The following is a 6,548-nucleotide window of genomic DNA, read 5'->3' as shown; positions in this document are numbered from 1 at the left end:
CACGCGTGCCCACCTCCGGCGGGCGGGCCGAGGCCACTGGCGATTAGTTCTTTCTCGTTTAGGATGGGTTTTCCAAAGTGAGAGTTTTCCGTGCCTGCTTTTCTCCTGAAAAGTTTTCGTCTAACGAAGGAGGTAACTTGTGTGTTTTAAGGAACAGGAGTGGTTTTGCTTTGCTTGCTTTCTTTGAAATCCTGAAACCTTACCACGATTATTTGAAAATACTGGGAGTTGGGAAGTGTTAGATCAGCCCAGGGTTCATTTCATTTTAATGCCTTTTAGTCCTTGTACTAATAGAATATATAAATGTTGTGAATCATCTTTACAAGGTGTCCGAGTTTGCTGTGTGGGAGGTCGGGGTGTGTCTTTTACACACCGCTAGGCGTTTCGCGCAGGGTAACAGTAAATGTCTTTAATAGACCTGTTAGAAATCCCAAATGCTTTGGCTGGATTATTTGGGCTTTGTGACTTGCAGGTTCATGCAGTACACCCAGAAGAAAATACAGTTTCTAGGTACTTCTTTACTCAACAAGTAATTATTTGCTTGTTTAGCATGTGCCCAGGAGTTGGGGAAACAAAGATTAATGCAAAATACAGCAAAGAACTCTGAAGAGTTTAAATATTTGTTTTCTGCTCTGTAATTAAATGAACACTATCCAAAAATCTCATAGGAAGATTAAAAATACCTAATTTTCATTATTAATCAAGTTAGCAAAATTTGCATTACCGAATAATCAAAACTCAAGAGTACAGATCAAATTCTGAAAGTGCCCTAAAAATAGAATCTTACTAGTACAGTGGAGGGAATATAGTCGATAATATTGTAATAACTATGTATGTTTTTAAGGCAGATGGGTACTAGACTTATCATAAGTTATATAAATGTCTAATCACTATTCTATACACCTGAAACTAATATAAAATTGAATGTTAACTGTAATTGAAAACTAAAAAGAATACACATATATATTCTTACTGAATTACTGTATTAAGCAAATCACACACAGGCAATGTCAAGATCAGGTATGTCTCCACCTGTCAAAATAGTAGGTAAGGAGCCCTAATTGGTTTGGCTCAGTGGATAGAGCATCGGCCTGTGGACTGAAGGGTCCCAGGTTCGATTCCAGTCAAGGGCATGTACCTTGGTTGCAGGCACATCCCCAGTAGGGGGTGTGCAGGAGGCAGCTGATCAATGTTTCTCTCTCATCGATGTTGCTAACTCTCTGTCCCTCTCCCTTCCTCTCTGTAAAAAAATCAATAAAATATATATTTTAAAAAATTTTAGGGAATATTAAATAATAGTAAATACATGAATAAATATAATGTTAAAAAAAATAGTAGGTAAGGAGAAAGTAGGTATTTGTACTCAAGCCAAATATTCCAATTTAGAGACAACTAAGGAGATCACCTGAAGGGAAGTAACTTGAATCTTTTCTGTCTTCAAGAGAGGATTCTTTTGCTCTTACAACAGCTTTGGACATGCCCCACCAAAGTAATAGGCTTTCCCAAAAGGTTCATTTTAATTTACATGTCGGCCAATTGTTTCTGGACTTTTTGGAATTGATGTAAAAAAAAAGGAATAATTTTAAAGCTAACACCTTTACTGTATACTACATATGTATGATGCCATATCACTCATGTCTCTATAGATTATGGTCCAAATCTCTGCACCCTATGCTCCTACATCCAACCAACATTCCTCTTAGGACTCACACTTTCAATCCTAGTTCTTTTCACATTCCTCATCTGCCCAGTAAACTCCTATTCATCCATCAAAACCCCAATCCAATGTTACTTTTGTGAAACTTTCCCAGACTCCCTGAGGCAGAATTAATCATCCATTAACACAACCCTTTATCCTTACTTCTGTTATTATAAGTATGTAGTTGTACTAGATCATGAGTTCCTGGAGAGCAAAGATAATGTATTCTGTGTATCTTAGGGATATACATAAATGTATACGGAGTAGACTAATTGTCATATAATTGTCAGTTGAATTATAGAATGACAAAGTACTAGATATTTCCAATCTGTTATGTCTTTGAGTCAAACGAAGTATGCTTCCAAGGAATTAAAAGGCTTTGCTTCCCACCATCCCATTTCATCTCTGGCATAAAAACACTTTCTCAGACTTCTTGTGGATATGTGAAGTTCCTTAAGAAGGAGAAAACCAAACTTTTATTCCATAATCACAGGTAAGAATTTAATGTTTAAGTGACTGAAGATTATATATTGGTACTGTCTTAGAGCAACCCAAACCACTGCCAGGAAGCAATATCCCCTCTCAGAGTCCATGACGTCAAAAATTCCATTGCTTCAGGAGGTTCAGATGTGTTTCAGATAACACACTGAAATACTGGATCCTCATTGAATTCAGCTTTTGTGAAGCAATAACTGCAGAAAAAAACTAGAGTACTTATAAGGGGCAAAAAGAAGAAATTCATTTAAGAGTGAAACGAATCACTTTTACCCAGGACAAGATGTATACATCTAAGTCAAGGAGTCACATTTTTAATCTGTTAAATACACTGTACAAACAGCAAGCGTATCCGAAGCTCGAATTTTTAAAAGTGGCAACCTAGAATAAACAGTGTTCCGAAGAAACAGCTGGAAGAACGCATTTCCTATACAAGGTGCACATATTTGAGCCTCTTCTACAACTATGCTAAATAGTCATTTGCTCACCTGCAGAACACTCTCAGTAGGATTTAAGCATTTTATTGAAGAATTAGCTTGCGGCCCTAACCGGTTTGGCTCAGTGGATAGAGCATCGGCCTGCGGACTGAAGGGTCCCTGGTTCGATTCCGGTCAAGGGCATGTACCTTGGTTGTGGGCACATCCCCAGTTGGGGGTGTGCAGGAAGCAGCTGATCGATGTTTCTCTCTCATCGATGTTCCTAACTCTCTATCCTTCTCCCTTCCTCTCTGTAAAAAAATCAATAAAATATATTAAAAAAAAAAAAAAGAATTAGCTTGCGGTTTTAGGTGAAGTGACCAATTGCCCAAACATCATGACTGGTTGTCAGGAAGCACTCACTTCACTAGACAAAATAGAGGCCCCATCATTGCGAATTGCCAGATTTTACTTGAGCAAGTCTGTCCTAGAGTCTGAGTTCTGCTTAACCAGAGATGTCAATACAGTCCTTTCAATTCAATTAGAAGAAACCTAGCTCCAACGAACAGCCCTAGCCGGTTTGGCTCAGTGGATAGAGTGTCAGCCTGCAAGACCAAAGAGTCCCGGTTTCGGTTCTGGTCCAGGGCACATACCTCAGTTGCAGGCTCCTCCCTGACCTGGGCCCTGGTCAGGATGCATGCAGGAGGCATCCAGTTGATGTGTTTCACATCTGATGTTTCTGTCTTTCCCTCTCTCTCGCACTCTCTAAAATCAATGGGAAAATATCCTTGGGTAAGGATTAAAAAACTACAACAAAATAATTCAGACAATAAGGAAATGTAATTATCTTACTCTAAACCAGCGGTTCTCAACATGTGGGTCGCGACCCCTTTGGGGGTCAAACGACCCTTTCACAGGGGTTGCCTAAGACCGTAGGAAAACACATATAATTACATACTGTTTTTGTGATTAATCACTATGCTTTAATTATGTTCAATTTGTAACAATGAAATTGGGGGTCACCACAATATGAGGAACTGATTAAAGGGTCTCGGCATTAGGAAGGTTGAGAACCACTGCTCTAAACCTACATATCCCACGCATACTTAACACCTCCACTTGATGTCCCACAGGCATCTCAAGCTTTAGATGTCCAAAACAGAACACCTTCCCAACAAATCAGCATCTTGTCTTCCTCTGCACGATGAAACCTCCATCCACCCATGTGTTCCTGGCAAAAATCATGGAGTCCTTGATACCACTCCATACATCCAATCAATCAGTTCCCACCTCCAAAAGGTATCATCTTTATTCTAAGTGTATCTTAGAACATAAATAGTGGGGTTATTTCTAATTAGATTTGTTCACATTCAACCATGGAACACAGCACATGTACATTTCTGATGCTTGGAATATATGTCCAAAACAGAAAAGTCTTGATCTCAGCTTTGATTCAGTGGGAGAGGCAAACAACAGACAAAATTAAGTAGATGTCTTATATAATTTTAGGTAGTAATAGGAAGGACAATAGTAAGGTGCTAGAGACAGATTATGTACTATTTTAGATAGGGTGGTCAGAGAAGACTATAAGGAGGTAACTTTTTCAGTAGAGCCCTGAAGAAAGTGATAGAGAAAGCCATACACATAGTTTAGGGAAGACTACAATGTAAAGGCTGGAGGGTACATGGCACTTTGAATGAATGCAGTGAAGAGAAGAAAGCATACAGATCATACCTGAGAGGTATCCAAGAATGAGGTCAGCCAGGGCCTTGTAAGCTGCAGGTAGCACTTTGCTTTTATTATAAATGCGATGAGAAACTATGTGAGGGTTTTGAGAAGAGGAAAGGCATGACTTGACAAACTTTAAGTGTCCAGAAGAATCCAGATCATTATGGATGATGGACTGAGTGGGGGGTATCAGGGAGATGAGTTAAAGGCCACTGTCATGAAGCTTCTCATGGTTGATTGCTTCTGACAAGAAGCAAATCTACAAATAGGGTATTATTTAAACGTAGTCATGTGACTGTTTTGAGTTAATATTATTGCCAATATTTCCAATAAAGAATAAAATACTGTCGGGTCTGGAGGGGAGGGGACCCGCCGCCATCTCAGGTCTCCGCCTGGCTGGGGCCCACCGGAGAGAGCTGACGCCCAGGTCCTAGAATCCTTATGGGGGACCAACCTTGTCCCTCCGGGAGAGCCACGCTCCCATCTGCAAACACGCGGGAAAACAAACCTCCGAGAAAGCGCTGGCTCTTAGCTCCATGGTGGAATTATCCAGAAGGGACCCCAAACAGAGGTACCCCTCTCCCCTCCACACCTCCTCCGGCATCTCCCGGCCTGAAGTCGCATCCTCTTCCTCCAGAGAAGTCGTAGAATAGACTTCTCCCACCCTAAGCCAGTTTTGGAGGGATTGCAGTAGGACTCCATTTCCATGCTGCGTTCATAAAATAGTTTATCCAATGACGACAATGAGGGTTGTTGACAATGCTACCCTGATTTTTCTGTTCTTCTGCACTGGAATGGAAAGTTGTGATTTTTTTTAAGGGATGCCTTTTAGTAAATACCAGATGGCTTGTACATTATTAGGCCTATCTTTGGGAACCACCTGCATCATCGCCTCCTGAAATGAGACAACTGTTTAACTGAACTGTTTTCAAGACTGAGACTAGTTTTAAAACTTATATCTATATATATAAAAGCCTAATATGCAAAGTGTCCCTTCAGGAGTTCAACTGACTGGGAGTTTGATTGCTTGCTATAATGTGTGCTGACCACCAAGGGGGGGCGCAGAATGAAGGAAGGCCCCAACTGGCAGCTGGGGAAGGGAGGCCCTAGCTGATAGCCTGCAGCTGCTAGGGACCCTACCTGTACACGAATTTTATGCACTGGGCCTCTAGTGTAATAATAATGCCCTGATTAGACCTATCCTAAGGCTTCAACATAAAAACTGGCACAAATATTGTGCTGAATATAAACTCATATATGGCAAGCATGTCTTTTGCCCAAATCCCCCCTACAAGGAACATAATGGACCCAAGAAAGGCATTGTCACCTTGGTATCGAGGGGCTTTAAAATGTTTTGTTTGATCAATGATGGTTTCTGAGAGAAAAATCTTAATCAAAGGGGGGAAAGTAGGAATGAAGTAAAAAATAAAATGGAGTCACTATAATCAAGCTGCTAATTACTAATATCAAGTAGGTTAAGGTATGAAGAAACTTCTATTCTTGTCTTAAGTAGGATGAGAACTTAAAGTTATGAACTTTTCAGTCCTGTGTCAATGCCTGTATATATATCAAACCTCCAGATAACCCTCTGATAAACCACTGAAGGATTAAGAAACGGATTTTCATGTATCCAGACCACACAGCATCCAGTATCCAAACCACTGGTCATCTAGAGCATTACCGTCTTGGACTAATCCAGAGGCTAAGAACACAGGACCGATTCTTCTCAAGAATGTACCTTTTACTATAAGACACTTAGCTTTTCATTTTTCTTCTGTTTTGGAAGACTGGCTGTTTCCTAGTAGTGTTTCCAGTTTGTATTTCTAAAAAAAAAAAAAAAAAAGTAATACTGTCATTTTCATTAAATTCAGAATTTTTTCCAATTCTTTTTCTCACCCTTTTTGAAGCTCTGGGATGAAATTTGTTGGCTGTTGCAGCTAGGGTTTGTCCAAAGCCGCTTCATAATCCTGCCTCAGGTATTGCAATAAGTACAATACTTTGACTTGAACTGAGTTCCAGCATGTTAGATACTATAGATGTCTTTCTTTTTCCAGGGACCAAGGCTGAAGCCAAATAGTATCAGGTTTTGTGTCATAATGTACATTTAAGCTTTTTTTTAGCTATAATTTTATAATTGTCTTACTTAATTTGTAGGAGCTAGAGTTCAAGGGAATAATTATTTAAAATAATTATACAGAAAATGTGGGGTT

The 6,548-nt window shown here is 39.8% G+C and overlaps 1 long non-coding RNA gene across 1 annotated transcript; it reads left to right on the top strand.

Moving 5' to 3' along the window:
* The first annotated feature begins 6 nt into the window (after positions 1–6).
* Positions 7–6,150, top strand: LOC102255930. Its single transcript, XR_313068.2, has 3 exons — positions 7–132; positions 3,744–3,909; positions 5,919–6,150. It is a non-coding gene; the product is annotated as an uncharacterized LOC102255930 (long non-coding RNA).
* Positions 6,151–6,548: the final 398 nt, after the last annotated feature.

This window comes from Myotis brandtii, unplaced genomic scaffold (assembly GCF_000412655.1).
Source record: "Myotis brandtii unplaced genomic scaffold, ASM41265v1 scaffold111, whole genome shotgun sequence".
In the NCBI taxonomy this organism is placed as follows: domain Eukaryota; kingdom Metazoa; phylum Chordata; class Mammalia; order Chiroptera; family Vespertilionidae; genus Myotis; species Myotis brandtii.
The sequence above is the reverse complement of the archived record's forward strand: the minus strand, read 5'-3'. Positions and strand labels throughout refer to the sequence as shown.